The sequence below is a fragment of the Triturus cristatus genome, chromosome 1_2, assembly GCF_964204655.1.
Source record: "Triturus cristatus chromosome 1_2, aTriCri1.1, whole genome shotgun sequence".
Taxonomy (NCBI): Eukaryota; Metazoa; Chordata; class Amphibia; order Caudata; family Salamandridae; genus Triturus; species Triturus cristatus.
In genome coordinates, this window is record NC_140580.1 from 377839096 (window position 1) to 377857835 (window position 18740).

At 46.1% G+C, this 18740-nt stretch overlaps 1 protein-coding gene across 5 annotated transcripts in view; it reads left to right on the plus strand.

Annotated features, from left to right (window-relative positions):
• Positions 1–18740, plus strand: part of ZMIZ1 (zinc finger MIZ-type containing 1) — a 506199-nt gene that overhangs the window by 118369 nt on the left and 369090 nt on the right. For all 5 annotated transcript variants that reach the window (XM_085604895.1, XM_085604940.1, XM_085604876.1 and 2 more), the window contains exon 2: positions 589–681. The gene's annotated coding sequence lies outside the window, so the exon portion shown is untranslated. The remainder of the gene's footprint in view (positions 1–588; positions 682–18740) is intronic.

Below are 18740 nucleotides of genomic sequence, written 5' to 3' on the forward strand. Positions count from 1 at the left end.
CCCCCCCCCCCCCCCCGCACTTTACCATAGTACATGCTGGCTGTTACAAAGTGACAGCCCTCGCCTATTAAAAGTGCTTTAAACTAAAAGCAGTGCTATGTTTCAGTTATTGAGCGTCCTTGCCCATTGACTGCACTCTGCGAGGTGCTTGCACCACGCTCTGCCCTCGAGCGGTGGGTGGTGTTCCCCATGGACTGTCCCGCACCTTGAAGGTTGCGTGATACGACGAGTGGTTGAGCTCGCCAGGGAGGTTTCCATCCACACAGTCACGCATACCCTGTCATTACGTAATTGACGCAACACGCTGCCGCAATCGCACACAAAAATCGCCCAAAAAGTAGTTGTTCGGCGAGCGCATTGAATGTTTCTTGGAAGGTGTGGAGCCCGTTTCACGCTAGGCTTGTTCTGCTCAGCCCTGCTGCACGCGCCACAGCAATTTGAAAAACAAATTATTTTCCCAGCCCAGATGGCCGAGGCGGTAGGAACAGAGGGGAAGGCTCCGGAGCAATGCGCTTCTCTGCTCGCTCGGTTGAAGGCAAGGGGTGGATGCACGTTATCTAACCTTTATCACGTTTCCATTGTTTCCAGGAAATTATTCCGTGGCTTGGAGCTCCCGACAAAATTGCAGAGGAGGCGCTGCAATGCGCAGGCGCGGCGCGGGCATCCTGGGATAGGCGGAAGGTAAGTGCTGGATTTCAGTATTGGACTGCGGGTGGGGGGGTGGGGGATAGATTATTGTGGCTGTTATTGCCTTTCTGGGCCTCTCCAACCGCATGGTTTCGTGGTGCCCTTCTGTAGTTAGTGGATGAGACCAGAGTGCCCTGACAAAGACTTTTTCCTGAAAAAAAAGCCCTTAGAGACACACCCCTTCAGAGAAGGTCCAGCTGACTGGTCTACATATGAGCAACTTTGCACCAGACTAGTTTAGGCCTGGGTTCAAATGGAAGACCAGTTTAGAACCAACAGCCGGGCCACTGCTTCAGGATGCTTCGTTTTAATATTGGTCAACTGAGCGAGACTGCTCGTGCAATGCATGTTGATCTGTTTATTGGAGTAGCGCTAAATCACGCAACACAAAAGTACTGGTCATGGTTTCATCTCTCTGCAATTCCTTGGCATTGTTTCTCTGTCTGAGCTCCTGTGTCACCTTTTAATCTTGCCTGGGTTTTCTTGTAGTGTGAAGCCAGCAATCTGGGGTATGCTGGAAACCTTCATTTTGATTTTTTTTTTTTTTGCATCCGACAGTGGTGTGGGCTCATAGTTTCGTGGTGACCGCTATCATCAGCCTTGCTTTAATGGGGTTGGTGGCTGCAGCCTAGTGATTGGCTTGTGCTATATGGATTTCCATTGGTGGGAGCCCTAAGTGATGGCCCTCCATTGATAAAATTGCTGGGAACCCAATTGAATAGTTAGAGCTATAAGCTTTCGTTAAAGGGGTTAACGTGCTCCTGAGTCACTGACTCCTTTGAGGAGTTTGCTTGTAACTCTTAGAGATAAAATAGTTCTGTAGCGTTTGATTTGTGGATACCCGAAGTCATTTGGTCCCTCACTGAAGGACATGGAGGATGCTGTCATATATTAATTAACCCAGGTGAGTCTCAATTGATGAATATGCATGACATCCCGCATTGCTCCATAGTATAGCCGTGTCTCCATTGATACTCATCTGTCATTGAATGGGATTTTACGTGTTGTCATTGGTGGGAATCGTGGATGCTCTCAGTCACAAGGCGATGCATTAGTGTCTTCTTTGATGGATGTATAGGAGGCCCTCAGTAACTAGGTTACATTGCGGTGTCTGATGGGTTGGTGAGGGGCAGTCTGACACTGAATAGTTTAGCATTTTTTGTAATTGATGAAAAAATAAATAACACCCTTGGAAACTGGGTGATATTGCATTGTTGAATATGTTAGATGCTCTGTCAGTGTGTATGGTTTTCTTGGGTGACTATGGGATGAGTCCTCAGTATTTGCACCATATTGCTGTTTCTACACTGAGGGGTCCGCTAAGTGGCCCTCCATCACTTGATGTTATATGAAGCGCCCTGTTTGCTGGAGGATACTGTATTGCTTGCTTATCTTCTGTAGATATGTTGTTTGCCCTCAATCACTCGGACAAGTAGGTGTATCTGCGGTCATGGACCTGCATCTGTCCTATGTCACCCGATGGTGGTGCACTTCTATTGTTGGTGGATATAGAAACCCCCGTAGTGCATGGCTAATACTGCATTGTTCACCACTAATATAGAAGTGGTAAGCCTTCAGTCACTAGGGCATGTAGCTATGTCCACAATGACGGACCAATGAGGCCCTCTGTTAATATATGGCATTGTATTGTTCTGTGTGATGGATGCTGAACCACTCAGTCACTGTCTGATATGGCATGGTTTCCCATTGGTGGGTCATTGGTGCATATTGATCGGTATACACCGATGGACCCATCAAGAGGCCCTATGTCATTAATTCGTATTGCATTATCTTTGATGGACACTGAAATGCTCAGAGTGGCTGACTGATATGGCATTGTTTCCTGTTCATAGGTACGTGGTGGTCCCTCGGTCACTGGGACATATTGATCCGCGTACACGGATGGACTGGGGAGATACCCTCAGACACCACAATGTATTGCATTATCGTCATTGAGGATATAGAAACGCACAGTCGCTCAGTGGTACAATCTGTTTCCCATTAATGTATCTGGTGAACGCTCTCTGTTACTGGGTGATATGGCATGGCATCCATTGATAGACCAGCAGGCCATCAGTGCCTGCTCAGTATTGCAGTTTCTCATATTAATGAAAACATGCACACTGTCCGTCATTGGCTGAAACTACAGTGCCTTCATTGGTAGCAAAGGCTCCATCCCTCGTTGGGATTCTTCTCTGCCCATTGGTGCATCTGTGAAATGCCCTCCCTCGCAGGGTGATGACGTAGTCTCTTCATTGAGGGTAGTTGATATAGCCGCAGCCAGTTTCTGTTTTTGGATTGTGGTGAGGGTGTGTGCTTCAGATTCAGTATGTTGTGCGCCCGCCTCTTGCAGTTTGTATCAAACCTTCCCAAGGAGCATTCTCGCTATCGTCTCTTTATTCGATGTCTTTACTATGAGGCATGCTTTGGGCGGGAGGAATGCTGTAAAAAGGAATCATTGAAGAAAACAACGTTTACTACTAGTATTTCTTGAATGCGCTCTGCCCACTGAGCGTTGTGAAATTGGGAACTTCTCGCATTCCGCATGACTCACACAGGAACCGAAGTGACTTCAGTCATTTGCAGGGTTGTCGCGTGGTTCACGATTTGCTAGAAAGAGGATCTGAAAACGAAAGTCTTTTTTAAGATTCGCCTCCTTTTGGGCAAAGTACTCCGAAGGAGCCGCCTCTCTGATGTCTGAAATAACACAAAGAAAGGGGCGATTGAAAATATATATCTTCCCCCACGCGTAATCATGCCTATCAGCGCTTTGCCGCGGCACTTAAATTGTCATATTTCTGTCGCACCTGTTCCGCGTCCCTGTGATTACGCTGGAAAGGGTGTAATTGTGCCGCGGTTTCCGCCGCGCGCGAGACTGGAGAGACACCTTGGGCAGCCCCACGTGCCGGCCTCGAATCCACCGGTTACAAAACGCGCCTCCTCGAGCCCGGCTATTATAGTCTTTTGTGACCTTCGCAGAGAGGAAGCCATATACCTGGTGCCTCACGTGGTCCGGAAAGGCAATGCTTTGATTCAGGCCTGACGGGTAATAACTTCCGCCCGACTACCTTCCTGCCTTGCTTTAGGCATTTCATAAATCCACTAAATGTTTGTAACTGCACAGACCTGCCCGTTCTGGTTTTCAAAAAGGTATTGCTTTGGTTGGATCCCACCCCCAATCCCTGGAACATCTAAAGGAAACATTTTGACTTGTCACGCAGTGCCTACTTCCGGTCTGCAAGATTGGTTCGAGTTCCGGTCTGGGAGGTAATGTGACAGGAAGTTCTCACACCACTGGCTGGGGAAGCATAACGTCTGCGCAGTGAACCCGTTTCTCTAAGGCTCTCCAGTGTAAATATGTCGGAGATATCCTTGCAGGCTATTGCCAAGAAAAATAAGTGATTGTTAAAATGTGCTTTATTTTATTGATGTGTTTTGGGTGAAGCTACTTCACCTTTCGTGTAGGTTATTCACAAGTCGTCGATATAAGAGATTTGATGACTATGCATTTTAAATACATTATTTTTTTCCAGTAGAACATCGTGCTGGCGTTTGGTCTGTTTCTGAATGGTCTTTTTTGGGGCAGATTAGAAAAGTGATGCACAGAAACATGGTCTTCCTGGGATCGCACGGGTTGATCCACTGAGAAAGCGGAGTATAGCAATGTAGCGTTCAGACTCGTTTCCAAAAAGGTAGACCTATTTTCTGACTCCTCTATGCCTAGGCTGTAGCCTTTTGTCCGCCAGATGACACACTCTATTTTCACAATCTCTTTCTTTTTTTAAAAAAAGGCACAGTTTTCATTTAGACCAGCAGTGTCAGTGATTTAGTGCTTTTAGGCTGGAAAGTGGCCCTGGCACAGGGTATGAGGCCCTGGTACAGGGAATGACTCTCACAGAGGTGGAGCTGATATGTTTCTACTCAAAGAATTTTATATTGTGGCATTAGACACCCGTTATCCCTCCTGAGCATCTAGGAGGTAGCGATGCTCAAGACACGTGATTTCTGAAGTCCTGACCTATTGTATCAAGAGCCATTTTAAGGACAACCATTTAAATTAGACAGCCCACCCAGCCTTGCCGCATCATTAAGGTATAGATAAGCTTCGAAAAGCCACACTGCATATGTGATTGTTTTACACCATTGAGAGGAATTTGCCTTGGATCAGGTTTAAGGTTCTCCTGCCTCAAGATTGGTATTCCGAGCATTGTTTGGAACCTGTTAAGCATATAAGTGGTTGGATATCAGAGGAAATTTGCATATGTTTGCAGTTTTCTTTGCTTTATTTATTTCAAGAGAGAGTAGCGAGAGTACTTCTATAGGAAATGTTTTATGTTCAGATGCACATCATTGTGGGTGAGATTGTTTTCCCCCATCTACATTAAGCTGAATAGTGTATAAGAAAAAAGCTTTTAAAAGTGGCTTTTTTGGCCCTGTACAAGAGCTTACACAACAATAAGAGCTTTGCTCACCGTCTGCCTCTCAGCAGGATTTCTGGATGCTATATCAACACAAAGACACTGGAAGGGAGGGGGTTTTAAATTATGAATCCGAGGAAGTATCCTTTGAAAAAATTCAGCATATCATGTAACCCCAAACATAAGCCATCCCATCGACTCCCCTCTGCCTTCACCTTTTGGAAGCAAGCCTCCCAGTCCATGTGAGGAACCTCCCAGTCCCTTCCCCGACCCCAGGGACCTACAATTGTTTACATGAAATATGGATCACCTAAAGCCAAATGAAATTGAGTGTATTTGTGTTCATTTATTGTTCGAATGGTGTCAAAGGGTGTAGAATGCCAGCTCATGTCCCTTTAAGTTCAAGATCAATTTGATCTGTCTGAGTAAGCAGTGCCAGGGATCTGAGTCAGGAATCTGCAGTGTTAAATGCCTCCTGTATTGGGATATCTCAAAGCATAGAGACTGGAGAGAGACCTAGGGCAGCCCCACGTGCCGGCCTCGAATCCACCGGTTACAAAACACGCCTCCTCGAGCCCGGCTATTATGGTCTTTTGTGACCTTCGCAGAGAGGAAGCGATATACCTGCCGCCTCACGTGGTCCGGAAAGGCAATGCTTTGATTCAGGCCTTACGGGTAATAACTTATGCCTGACTACCTTCCTGCCTTGCTTTAGGCATTTCATAAATCCACTAATTGTTTGTAACTGCATAGACCTGCCCGTTCTGGTTTTGAAAAGGGTATTGCTTCGGTTGGATCCCACCCCCAATCCCTGGAACATCTAAAGGAAACATTTTGACTTGTCACGCAGTGCCTACTTCCGGTCTGCAAGAGTGGGTCGAGTTCCGGTCTGGGAGGGAATTTGACAGGGAGTTCTCAAACCACTGGCTGGGGAAGCATAATGTCTGTAATTTGAACGAATAAATGCGTGGCTGTGGGGGCATACTAGGTCTGTGCTAACGGTTCACCCTGGGCGGCAATGAGCAGAGCTTCCACACTCCATGAGATGCTGTTTCTTAGGGTAAATGCATTACTATGTGCAGGAATCCGTCAGCAATGAAGTGACACTTATCTAATGTGACTGATGTGCAAGCTGTCTAAGGCCAAGGGTAAAAAAGGTGAGTAGCGGCCATGCGAGTAGTACTTCGGGACCCATATATTGCAATGAACTTGAATTGTTAACGAGCAAAAAAGACTAACCCATCAAGGGTGAAACATTTAAAAGGTCATTTTTTTTAATTGTGTAGTGGTTTTATACACCGAAGCGAAGGACATTGTGAGAAATTTTTACAGTACGAGTGATTGTGGAAAGGTGTGTTGAATTCACAAACACCACATGGCCTTGATGTATCCAAGACCTTTTGTGTTTTCTCTAATTGGGTAACATGGTTCTATCCATTGGTAAGTTCGCTCTGTGAATGATTATTTAGGGCCTGTGCATACTGATGTTGTAATGGAGTCGATATAAATGCATCTAACTTGTACATTTCAATATTGAGTACACTGTGGGATTGGAAAAGGATTGTAAAGATTGAGACTGAGAGCTGTGATAATAATGAGATGAAAGTTAAGAGTTTAGAAAGTGTGGTAAACTGGTTCATACAAGGGGGTTCTTTCTCTCGGTTCATGGCAAGCTGACAGTCTTGGCCCTTATGGCTGGTAGAATGTATGCCATCACGTACCCTTCCTAATTGTAACCGAAGTTCAATACGCATTAAGACCATCCCCCATGGATGCAGGTTCTGATGTCATTTATCAGGGGTTTTAATTGGTTGAAGGTTTTCCTGGAGGTACATTGTCTGGCTGGACCATGTGAGGTCACTTTAAAGTTCACCTGATTGGAAACACTGAATTTGAGTGCAATCCTCTCCAGCAGCGCTTGGCTGTTTGAGGACTCTTAATGGTTAGTGCCCCCTTCATACATACATGGTTATATTGTATTATTCATATCAAAATATATGATGCATCTGAATAGGGAATAGACGAATAACCGTGCTCAAAAAAAGCTAAAAAATACAACGAATAATAGATATATATAAAATGAAATTAATAAAAAACTAAAGTATTGTTAAATGTAGATAAAGGACGTCGAAAATATAATACAATATTAGATATACTAAACTAGTAATGCAATTGATTCAAATAGAAAAACACATTGAATAATCAGAAATAGCTATGTTAAATAAAGTAACTGTATTGATACATACATAATAATGACAGGCCAGACCGTGGCATGTTGACGTCATCTTGAAAGCTCAGACTCACACCTCCAAAAACGATCCTTCTCACGAGGGCCCTCTTCTTTTGTTTTCTCTAACGCCATCAATTTGTGCATCAAGTCATAACGTCTAATGAAGCATTTAAAGTAGAATTCATATATGTATTATTTTAACTGTACCTTACAACCTTTGAATATAAAAACACATGCCCTTTAATTCTCGATGGTCTTAACTGCATAGTTTTTTACTGTGTTTTTATATTGGTTATAGCTGTCCATCCATCTCTGTTTACATATCGATATTAGGCGTAGCACTTTTTATTGACGCATACATGTAGCACTTTTATTGATACGATTTTATGATTTCGGTTTTGCTTAATACTTTTCATATTTTTTGTAATCGCTCTCTTGTATCTGGATCCCTGATAACTTGACCTCTTGCCTCACTAGGTGAGCCCATGCTATATAAAACTGCTAAATAAGTGAGTGCTCACTTTCTGTAAACAGACCTTTAAATCTTGCTCTTATCTTGTCACATTTGCTGTGCATTCAAAAACAGAGATCAGACGTTGGGCTTTGTCTTCTGAGGGAGCTTGGTGTTTAGTTTTATTTCTGTGACTTCAAAGTGTGAAGATTTATGTAACAATCTTTCTTTGAAAGCAAAGGTTTTTTTCCTAGTTCACACCAAAATGTAAATGTCTGTAATTGAACTGTGCAGAGAAATCAGAATATATCAGAATTGGTAAAGCACAAATGAATCACTTTTTTCCTAATTCTGAAGTGTGGTGGAATTTTTTTTGGAATACGATCAAAACACATCAATACACTAGGTGATGGCATTTCCACATTTGTGCGCTGTATACTTTTATCAGTAAAACTGAATATCTGTGCAAATTGATGGTCATTTCAATTGAAAATATGTTATCTGAAATGTTAGTGTGCTTCCACACCATGCATTAGCCATACTATGCCACTCTACTACACTCTCTGACATGCCATTCCACGCTACGCCACTCCACGCTACGCCACTCCACGCTACGCCACTCCACGCTACGCCACTCCACGCTACGCCACTCCACGCTACGCCACTCCACGCTACGCCACTCCACGCTACGCCACTCCACTCTACGCCACTCCACTCTACGCTACTCCACTCTACGCTACTCCACTCTACGCTACTCCACTCTACGCTACTCCACTCTACGCTACTCCACTCCACTCAAAGCTACTCCACTCTAAGCCACTCTATGCTATGCCACTATACAATGCACCACTCCACTCTATGACACGTCACTCTACACCATGACACTCCACCCTACGACATGGCATGCAGCTCCACTCTAGGGCATGCCACGCCACTCCACTGTACAACACACTGCTCCACCCTACAACACCCCGCTCCACCCTACAAAACACCGCTCCACACTACAACGCACCGCTCCACCCTACAACGCACCGCTCCACCCTACAACGCACCGCTCCACCCTACAACGCACCGCTCCACCCTACAATGCACCGCTCCACCCTACAACACACCGCTCCACCCTACAACACACCGCTCCACCCTACAACACACCGCTCCACCCTACGACTCGCCGCTCCACTCCACAACTCGCCGCTCCACTCCACAACTCGCCGCTCCACTCCACGACTCGCTGCTCCACTCTACGACTCACCGCTCTACTCTACGACTCGCTGCTCCACCCTATGACTCGCCGCTCCACCCTACAACTCACCGCTCCACCCTACAACTCGCCGCTCCACCCTACGACTCGCCGCTCCACCCTACGACTCGCCGCTCCACCCTACGACTCGCCGCTCCACGCTACAACTCGCCGCTCCACCCTACGACATGCCGCTCCACCCTACGACATGCCGCTCCACCCTACGACATGCCGCTCCACCCTACGACATGCCGCTCCACCCTACGACATGCCGCTCCACCCTACGACATGCCGCTCCACCCTACGACATGCCGCTCCACCCTACGACATGCCGCTCCACCCTACGACATGCCGCTCCACCCTACGACATGCCGCTCCACTCTACGACATGCCGCTCCACTCTACGACATGCCGCTCCACTCTACGACATGCCGCTCCACTCTACGACATGCCGCTCCACTCTACGACATGCCGCTCCACTCTACGACATGCCGCTCCACTCTACGACACGCTGCTCCATGGTATGACACGCCACTCCACTGTATGACATGCCACTCCATTCTACGACACTCCACTCTGACACGGCACGCCACTCTGACACGCCACTCCACTCAAGACATGCCACTCCACTCTCCACTCTACATGCCACTCCACTTTACGACATGCCACTCTACGACATGCCCCACCATGACATTCCACTCCAGGACATGCCACTCCACAACATGGCACTACACTCTATGACAATGTCGATCCACTGCACTGTACTCTACGACATGTCATCCCACTCTACACCACTCCATTCTGAGACAGTCTACGGCACGCCACTCTACGACAAGCTGATTCACTCTACTCTATGACACCACTCCACTCTGTCACTCCACTCCTTTCCACTCTGTGTCCCTCCCCTCCACTCTGTGCCCCTCCCCTCCCCTTTCCTCACCTCCACTTTCCTTCCCTCTATGCCCCTCCCCTCTATGCCCCACCACTCTGTGCCCCTCCCCTCTGTGGCCCTCCCCTCTGTGGCCCTCCCCTCTGTGGCCCACCACTCTGTGGCCCACCACTCTGTGGCCCACCACTCTGTGGCCCACCACTCTGTGCCCCACCACTCTGTGCCCCACCACTCTGTGCCCCACCACTCTGTGACCCACCACTCTGTGACCCACCACTCTGTGACCCTCCACTCTGTGACCCTCCACTCTGTGACCCTCCACTCTGTGACCCTCCACTCTGTGACCCTCCACTCTGTGACCCTCCACTCTGTGACCCTCCACTCTGTGACCCTCCACTCTGTGACCCTCCACTCTGTGACCCTCCACTCTGTGCCACTCCACTCTGCCACACTTTACGACACTCTGCGACACGACACTCTGCGACACGACACTCCACTCTACAACATGCTACTCCACTCTGTGCCACGGTACACCCCTCCATTTTATTCCACTCCACTTTATTCCACCCTATGACACTCTACTCTATTCCATTCTACTCCCTCTCTGACACTCGATACCACTCCATGACACTCTGCTCCTCTCTGTGCCATACTACTCTACTCCGTGCCCCTTCAATCTACACCCTGCCACTCTTTTTTTAGTCTACTCCTCCCACGCCCCTCTACACCACTTCACTCTACGCCACTCCACTGTGTGACACTCTACAACACTCTTCTCTCCACCACTAACTTTTAGCTATGCTGAACAGCAGACACACTGGTGTACAACATGGAAAATCACATTTGCAAAGCCAATAGCTCCTGCATAGACGTGACCTATTGGCATTGCCAATACTTGTTTTTTCGAGCTGTGGTGTGCAGTAATAGCAGCATAACATAAAAAGATCCTTTGGGAAGTGAACCTAGTCATGTTACAGGAAGTACTGAAGAGTAACATTTCACATGATAGGAGGTCCTGAATGTGGCACTTCTTTCTGTATGTCTTGCTACTTTAAGCACTGGATACAAATAGAACATTGTCTACAACATTGTCAAGCTGGTTGCTCTAAGCAAGTGAATGAACATGTTTGTTTCTTGTCTACACGTCTTGCTGCACTACTCACTTAGCCCAAATAATGCTTTGTTTTGAAGCTTGTAAAGCAAATGGTATGGTGTGTGAGTTTGTGTGTGTTGTGCATTGTGGGGACATGGGTTGTGGGTGGCTGTGGCTGCTGGGTTTTCCTGGTTTTGTGCTGGAGAGGTGTGGACCTGGCTGTAGCATCCCTGTGGCCATTTTTGTTTTCAGTGAATTTCTAAGTTTTTAAAAACTCTATTTCCTAACTATAACGTCCATGTAATCTTTGATTTTTTTTTTTAAAGTTTTTTTTTTTAAATTCTATTTCCTAACTATAATGTCCCTGTATCCTATTTTTTCAGTGAATTTCAACTTTTCTAAATACTATTTAACATGTATAATGAGGTATATCTCCAACAAACAAGATAACTTCCAGTTGGGTATATGAAATATGAAATAACTGATTTTTTTGTCTAGTGGTCATGTCGTCTTATTGGTTTGTATGGGGAATAGATTGAGAAAATCTCTGTCAAAAGTTTGGGAGTGGGGTTTCATAAGCTGGCCATACTTGTCTCAAAAGGCACAACCAGTATTGTATGTGAGGTTTGTTAGTTTTGCTCTAACCTCTGTTCAATAATATATTCTTCGTATATATATTTTTAAAAATAAAAATGTGGGCTTTGCGCACCTGTCATGGTGGGTCTGCAACTGCAGCGTGGTTTTACCAGAGCTTAAACCGTATATACACATATTATAGGGTTTGTTTAAGATATGTACTTAACTACTATGGCATAAAACTAATATAATTACAAAGAGGGAATATTTTAAAGCTCATTGTAATAGTTTTTGGCAAGATGGGGCACCTCCGCACACCATAGTGGCATGATTTACGAGATGTGCGGTGTATATGCGGCTCTGGCACAATTTTAGTAGAAGTTAAAGACCTATATAGACAAAGTTTTGTTTATAGTTAGAGGTTTATTATTAGAGTTTTAAAGCTAGTATAATCATACTGCGCCACTCTGTGCGGGTCTGTGAGTGGGTGCAGGAGTCTCTTACTGGGTCTGTGAGTGGGTGAATGAGAATATGTGAGGGTCTGTCAGTTGGTGCATGAGTCTCAGAGTGGGTCTGTGAGTGGGTGTATGAATCTGTGTGGGTCTGTGAGTGGGTGCGTGACTCTCTGGGTGGGTCAGTGAGTGAGTGTGTGTCTGAGTGGGTCTGTGAGTGTATGCATGAAAGATTCAGAAAAAGTAATACAGTTTCTTCTGTTTTGACCTAATGCCCCTGTATTTTGTGATTCTGATAATATTGGTCTAAGAGGTAAGTGTTCTTTTTTTTTTTATCATCGGTAGCTATATCTTTTTGATGTTTTGATAATTATTGAGATTTTTAGACTGAAATTCTTCAACCTTTTTGTCTAGTTTGGCAAGTACTTCCTTAGCATAAGTCAAACTTTGTTCCTCAAGAACTTCAATGTCTTCAGTATCTCAGTCATTTTTGGAGCATGTCTTTATGCAGTATTGATTCCTAATACCACACAGTTTCTAGAGCATTGGTGTAAAATGTAAATTAAGTCCCGCTCAATTTCAGATTGTCTGCATATATAACCAAGCCTTTCGGATCTATAGGCCAAATGGAATTTTGCTGCCTTTAAGATGCCCTGTCATTAAAAATCCATGTAACCTAGTCCAAACTATATTTTTTCTTTTTTTTTTTTTTTTAATTGGTCAGCAACCAGCCCTGGCAGGTTGATGCTCACCCATCCCTGGGAGCGGGGGAGTGGAGGTGGAGGTAGCCACAAAGCACCGTTCCCTCTTTTCTTACAGGGGGGCGATATTGCAGCACTGCTGCAAAATTGGCCCACTGCAAGAAAAGCTGTCCCTGTGGCCACAAAACCGGCCCCCACTTCTCCGGCCCACCGGGGAAATGCCCGGTTCCTGCTATGGGCAGTCCGGCCCTGTCATTTAGACATGATTTGGTAGTAAGTTGGATGGAAAAAAAGTGGATACACAGGAAAGGGACCTGTGCGTATGGTAGTACTGAAAGCCTTTGCTGGCTTAACTGCAGCCAACCTATACTATAGTGAGATGGGACTGCCCATATGCCTACCACTTTGGGTAAAGTACAAATAATATTGGAAGAGGTAACTTACATTGATCTATGTAATTCAGGCACTAATGTGCTTTTAAATGTTTACAGCCACCAATAGCTCTAGAGCCTGTATAGGTCTAAATAGAGAAATGTCTCCTATTCATTTTTTTCTCCCATAAAATAACTGAAGGAACCCATCTTCCTATATTTTAAGCAGCTAAGAGACAACTCCTCCTTCTGTCAGGAGTGGGAATAGGTAGTGTTTTGTCTGTGTTGTACTATTTCAGCCTGGGAAGTTTTTCAACAAAATGACACGTTGTTTGCTGCTGGGGAGGACCGGGCTCATTTCTGATCTTCATATTTACTATCACACAGGGCATCTCAGTGAATTCCAGTGCTTTAGTCATTACAAGATATGTGGAAGTGTCTGTAGTATACTTCTTTGTATACTTGTGACTTTATAACCACTTAATGCTTTATTGTGCAACTATGAATCACCTCGTGCATCTCTTGTAAACGTTATCACATAACATGTAAAGTGCTCTGATACCTTCGGGTCTAGTTAGCGCTATATAAAAATCAAAAATAATAATAATGAAATAATATTAAGAAAACAACTTGGAGACACAAGTCTGGCTTATTGGCTTTGTCAAAGCTTATTTTAAAAGAAGTCCGCTTTTGTTTTACCAGTCATTAGTGTTCTGAAGTGTCAGGCGTCCATGCCTGAGTAGATGATCTGTCCAGGTTTTTCTTTTCTTTCTGGTACGAGTAGTCCTAATGTTAATATGGTAGAAGCAGAACTAAAAGTACTAAAATCTCAATTTAAAAATAAGTATTGGCTAAGTCAGTAGGCCTTGCCTTTGGGAGCCATTGCCTTTGCTAAGGCTTTCTGGCAATGCTGTACAGTAGCTGCAGTAGGGCGCGATGACCTGGCTGGCACTTACACACGTGGTGATGTGTGTACGTGCTTAGACACATGAACATACAAAGTGACACTGTACCATTTTTAGTACTTTATTTATCTTTATTTACCCATCTGAAATATGTGTTGGTAAATCAAATAGCAGTAGAGCAAAAGCTTTTCTTTTATTTATTCAAAGAGGCCAGCAGCAATTTGCATCTTTGTCCTCGAACCTAAAAAAAAATTATTTTTTTTGTTTAAAAAGTGAGATGCATAGAGGGCAATTGAGGACCAGGTAGGGGAGAAGCAACAAGGAGTGGGTGGTGGAGGGGGAGAGAAGCAACTCAAATGGGCTGGGGGAGAAGCGAGCAAGCAGAATGAAGCGCAGGGGAAGTCGGGGAGTTTGGTGGGGGGCAAGCACAGAGAGAGAGCTTGCAGCGCGAAGGAGACTGCAACATGGAGTGCACGGAGATGTGTGTTTGGCAGTGGTCAAAAAGCACATCAGGGAGCGAGTTTGAATACACACGCACTCTCACGGATAACTTAAGTAAAACAGAAAAACGCTGTTCACTACAAGTAATCTGTGGCAGGATAGAATCCAGCCTCTGAGGGAGATGGTAAGGCAGCTATGCGCTAGGCAAGAGGCAACCACAAAATTGCACAAACTGGGATAAGGAAATCCATTAAAAAAGAAGCAAGCAAATGAGTGACAATAGAGCCAACCAATGGTGAGCCATGTGGCTACTATAAATTCTTAGTAATCCCACATTGGGTATTTTGCAGCCTGCACCTGCGCTCCCGATCATTTTGGAAGTGGGAATCGAGTCCTTATATTGGCGTCCTCGCTTGGGTCAAATTCTGCGAAATTCAGAAAATTGCTTTATTTCAACTGCCTCTGTTTCATCATTTGGTAAGGCTATGAGAATTTAAAACCCCTCTATTAACAATTTTAAAAGTGGACATTTTACCAGATAGCAAGAGTACCTTTCCATAAGAAAATACCAGCTATATTGAGGCATAATGTTCACGTTTTAACGAATGTAAAATGGTGTCCATTTAAATTTTTGGAAAGATTATTTTTCTTCTGCTTTTATTATTTTTTTAAAACAACTCGCGGTCGGGTATGGAAGGAAGAAGGATGGCGAGGGAACGGAGTTACTTTGTGAGGGTAGAGGTCAAGTAAAGGGCATATATTTCAGGGAGAACTGCCCCAGCCTAAGGGCGCATTTTCAAAGCAGCTACTCCTGTCTGCATTCCCAGTGCATTGTTATCAGGAAAGTCTTATGTCTTGCCGAGCGCTGCAAAAGTTGAAATGCAAATTCCAGACCTCTGCCATTGTGCAAGACAGCTGAGGGCACATTTGCATTCACCGTCCTATAATAATTACCTTGCCAGGAGTGCCTGACGCCATTAGCTCCCCTCTGTTTGCCTGTGATAACGCCGCAGGCAGCAGTCCCCACCGCTAGACTATGGACTCTGCGAGAACAGCACGCGGGAACAAAGAAAATATCATAACGTTTATACCAGAAGCGAGGTTTCAAAATGGCGCAGTGTCGTTTAAAAAAATGGCAGTCTTTGCAATTAGGCAGTAAGACCCTCGTGGTCCTTGGCAACAATTGATGACCTAAACTTAAAGAGGTAGAATTTGTAGATTGATGATTGCTAGGCCCATCCCGTCTGCCCAAATATGGCTACTCTGCGTACAATCTTTAAATGTACTGTTCCATACCATAGTCTATTGCTTGCATCTGTCGGTACCCTGATGGTTGATGGTTTACCACTTATACTAGCAGGAGAGAGAGAAGGAGGACTGGTGATGGTGTTTTAGAGCGGGAGGAAAGGAGGGTGTTGGTGTTGTAATTTACAAATGATTCCCAACCTCTAAAACAATAATTCTACTTTTAATTCAGACCGCTTGGTCCTCCATTCAATATAAAATACGCATGTTGCTTGAACTAAGAATTTGAACATTATCAATTAATGATAGTTTATTCTACTGCTAGTAGAAATTCATCAATTAATGATCTAGAGTTGAAACCATTACAGACCAACATATTGCCAATGGATGATGTGCAGTTGGAAACTCCATAGAACAGAACTTCATCAACGCATTCGAATATGGTTGAAAAAAACTAGGAAGACAAACTTTGCCAGTGAATGATCTCAAGATGAAATTACAGAAAAAGCAGAATGGCATCCATCGATGATGTATGGTTGCAACCTTTCTAGAGCAGAACAGTGTTGAAGAAAAAGGTGCAGGTAAAAACCCTGGAGACTGGAGTATTTGTTTAATGTACAAAAATCCACTGGAGCAGAATGTTGCACTGGGCATTGAATAATGCCACGCCAGGTAAGAATATCACATGTAAAAGTCCACATACGCTCTTTCTCGAAAAATCTTGTAAATCAGACGGATCCCAAAGTTGGACTCTGTAGAGATATTTGGACGCCACGAGGCAAAAACCTAACTGGTCAGATTAGCTGATAATCTAGTTGTGAAACCTAGCTGTGCATTAAAGTGACTACCAAACCCCACAAATAGGAGTGCAGAGGGACGGCTATATTGTCTAAAGGTCGTGGGATTCCACAGATTTGTGCCAGGGAGAGTGTGCCACGAGCTGCGCCCCCCATAGCCACCCCTCTCCGTTATATTGCAGGCGCCATCCCCTTTCGCTCTAGAAAGCCATATTTTTGGGGTGCGGTAAAGCAGCAGTAGCGGGAAAGACAACTGCCAGCCCCCCACCAAGCGGCCCATCTCACCCCTTGATCTCTGCTTGAGTGTTAGTGAACTTGGGCTGTTCCGCCCCATTCAGTGTTCTGCTGTGACCCGGAAGTGCTAAGAAGTGTGCACAGAACGCAGCTCAGCGCCGCACGAAGGGGCCCTGTGTTTTCTATGTTGCCGAGGCAGGCTGGGAGCCCAACCGGCAGCAGCAGTGCACCCTTTGTTTTTAAACAGCAGCTCTTTCCTGTGACCACTTGCACTTTTCCTGCGGTCGCACCTCCCCCTCCGCGGAGCGCCCGTCTTTGTTTCAGGACGAGGCGCTGCGCCGGATTTAGGCCGCAGCCTGCCTGCACCTGGCCGAGATCGGGGATCCGGCCTCGGGCTCTCATCCGGAGCAGCGCCGGAAGGCCGCTCATGTGCTCGACAGCCCCAGGCCTCCCGGGACGCCCTTGGTGTGTGTTCGTGGCTGATAATGACTGCCAGGCGCACACGGGCTGCCCTCTCGCCACCTGTGGTGGCGCTGTGGGTTGGATTTGGTCGCCAAATTTGTCTTCCACCCTTTGAGATGCCATGGGGTCTTCTGGTGTGTGTGTTTTTTGCCTCACGTTGACCTCACATGTTCCTGCCAGAGGCCCCGTCCATACAATTGCGACCATTGGTGACGGTGGATCGTAAGTTTTGTTTCACAGTCCACAGCAGGGTTACCTTCTTTATATATCCCCTTAATGTCTCGCGTTTACATCGGTCTATCAGTCTATCAGTCATTGCCTAAACCTCCGCACAATTTCGGGTGTAAACCTATGAGCTACCTTCCGGTGCTCTCTGGTCCGCTTTGGTCATGTGGCAGAAATGTGTTCTCAGAGCTTGATACATAGTTGCCTCGTCTTCCGCCGCTCCTGCAGTTGTCTGACCTCGCAGTGTGCCTTTGCTGCGGTGACTCCCAGCTGTCATCGCTGCGCATGCTTCCAAGAGCGCTTTAACTTGTGCTGCCGTTCGGACCCACAACCCCCTCCCCCCCGCCTTGCAGAGAGCCTCTTGTGCAAGGAAAGTGCCCGCGGTGTGCAGGGTGAAGCAAGCAAGGTGCGAGCTGTGTCTGGCACCGCCCCCTGCTAATGAATGACCAGAGAAAGCCCGTGTTGACATTGTGCGTCGCTGCTTCTGGCTGTTAAAGATTTGCCAGGGATCCGCGGAGCTGGTCCAACCGGACTGACGTCTTTCGGATTACTGGTTCGCTTGTCTCCTCAGATGCACTCACTGGGCGTGCATGGCCAGTTTGTGGCCCATTCGTTTCCGTTCTCCATAGTTCACATTACCCCCTAACAAACCCCTGCTGGCATGTATGCCCCTCCCCCTCTCAGTCGTCGTAGGTCTCAGTTGAATCTGCATGCTGCTGCTGGAAGCTGCCCTGTGTGCCCACGGTTGGCTTTCTTGACGACCGCCAGTTCATTTCGCAATGACGCTGCGTGTGTACTAGCTCCTCGTGGGCACTTAATACCACGAGGGGCCTAGCCTGCTTTGTTTTCCTTATACTAACGACCACTCTACGTTTGAGAGGCGTCGGGGAGGTGAAGGAGGTCTGGGGGTGCGTAGAGGTTAATTGGAAAACGCGGCCTGGTGTGCGCGCGTCCGGCATAACAGCGAAATAGAAAAGGGAAAGCCATTCCCTGTGCTGGGCACTAACACTATGCTGCTGCCTCCTCCGTGGGCCACGCGGAGATCTGCATTTATTCATTTATTTGTGTGCCTTGTTGAGAGTATTTCCCAGCATGCTCGATGGCCAATTAAATGGCGCTGGATATTAAACTCGTTTAACTTTTAACCCCAGTACAATGCGGTTACCTTTAGAAGCAGAAGTCACAGTCCGAGGCGAAGTGGGGAGGGGCAGTAGGGGGGGGGGGGGCTCTGGAATGACAGTAGAAGCACACATGCATACAGAACGGAACACCCATAGATTGATCGATATAGGTACATCCAGACTAAACCACGCAGGACAGCCA